The sequence below is a fragment of the Petaurus breviceps genome, unplaced genomic scaffold (genome assembly GCF_028583685.1).
Source record: "Petaurus breviceps papuanus isolate PSGF00001 unplaced genomic scaffold, PetGlider_PUasm1.0 47, whole genome shotgun sequence".
Classification (NCBI taxonomy): Eukaryota; Metazoa; Chordata; class Mammalia; order Diprotodontia; family Petauridae; genus Petaurus; species Petaurus breviceps.
Window position 1 is genome coordinate 3,809,418 of NW_027186349.1, and position 1,769 is coordinate 3,811,186.

General features: G+C 40.5%; 1 long non-coding RNA gene across 1 annotated transcript; it reads right to left on the reverse strand.

Moving 5' to 3' along the window:
• Positions 1-470: 470 nt before the first annotated feature.
• On the reverse strand, positions 471-1,092 carry LOC138171757 (uncharacterized). The gene is made up of 2 exons (XR_011170960.1): positions 1,011-1,092; positions 471-786 (listed from the first exon to the last, which is right to left on the reverse strand). It is a non-coding gene; the product is annotated as an uncharacterized lncRNA (long non-coding RNA).
• Between the last annotated feature and the right edge of the window lie 677 nt (positions 1,093-1,769).

Below are 1,769 nucleotides of genomic sequence, written 5' to 3' on the forward strand. Positions count from 1 at the left end.
ACATTAAGACAGGATGATAATGAAGATACTGAAGAAGCAAAGAATTTCCCAAAGTTCCTGCAAAAAAAAATTATAGAATACCTCTACTTCTTTAATATAAAGCAAAATTTTAAATGTAGGTGAAACTGGCATATTTTATCAAAGAATGCCATCTTAAAATTGCATGTAGATGAGGGAAAGAACTATGGGGGGAGGGAGAGAAGTACTCTGCTTGGGGGGAAATCCACCTGAGACTTTCAAATTAAAACCTGTACTTGTGCACAGTTCAGAAAATCCCAGAGAATGGATATCAGTCATCAAGAAATTACCACCTGTTCATTATTTTGCTAATTCTAAGGCATGCCTTATCATCTGTGAACAATGGTTTATGCCCTTCTTTATTCACAAAGTGGAAAAGTTTTGTAAAGAAAACAGCCTTCCTTTCAAGATTCTACTTATTTTAGATAATGCCCTGGGCCATCTTCCCCATCTTATTTTTTTTTATTTTTTGTCATAAATGTTGTTTATTAAACATTTAATTTTACAAACTAATGTGTACCAATTAGCGGTATCGATGTAGTTGGAGAGTATTGCTTCTTCTCCAAGCAGCACTACGAGATCCTTCAATGGTATAGTGGAATTTGTGACCCTTTCCAAGATCCCGGCTCTTATGGCCCTCTGTGGTAAGCCCTCGCATCTCTCTGTGTTTGTGCACTGGCTTGGTGATCCATTGAGTGTTGGAGTTTCGTCTGATAGCTTTACGGAATGGGTCAATAAGAATAACCTCAAAGAATTTGTAGGCTGAATCTTCACCCACCCAGGAGAAGTTCAAGACTCTTAGAGCCCCACAGTGGCGGCCAGCATGTTCTTCTGCCGCAGACTGGAGGCTCCTGTGGTTGATTGACCCAGTGATGCACAGGTTTGCCGTAGGTGGCACCCTTGGGGACCGGTTTGTCGGGCCGGGTGGGCTGGGGCCGCGGTGCAGCGCCGACAGCTGCCGGTACTGCCAGCAGCACACGCACAGCAGGAACCGCATACCATCCAACCGCTTCTTCCTCCACAGCTCCTGGATGTACTTGTAGGCACCCATCCTGCCTCGCGCCTTGCCTGCCTGTTGGCTGCCGCCGACGGGAAAGGAAGCCATCTTTATGTTTTTAATGAAAACATAAAAATGGTCTTCTTGTTGTTTGTCCTTCATTCTTCAAGTGAAGTCAGCCATTATATCATGTGCCATAACTACTAGTCTTGACCTTTGTCTTGCCATTAGAAAAGTGGTCTGTCTCCACCCTAACACTCCCTTATTGTTACAACCTGCAATCAGGGAATGATTGTGAATTTCAAGGCCTATTATTTGTATAACTACATTTGTTCTGGCAATGGAAGTTTTGGATGAATGATCTTGACATTGAGAGATTTTTGGAAGTCCTATAATATTTACCTTATAATCCAGACTACTGCTAAGGCATAGGAAGATCTAACACTTATCAATAGTGTTTAGAAAAAAAAAGTATCAGCAGTTCATTCTCCATTTTCATGGATTTGACAGAGATGAAAGATTAGAAGAAATGACTAAGGAGATTGTAAATCAGCACAAGAATTGTAGGTAAAAGTGGAGACGAGTCTTGTGAAGAAATCAAAATGGAAAAGAAATCTGATTGAGCAGCTAGCTGCAAAGATTAAAGAAGAAAGGGAAGTTTTAGAACTGGAGGTCAAACCAAAAAGTTTTACAAAGAAACAATTGGCAGAAGCATTTCTTCATTTGAATGTTTTTTTTTTCTTAAATTGAAAAA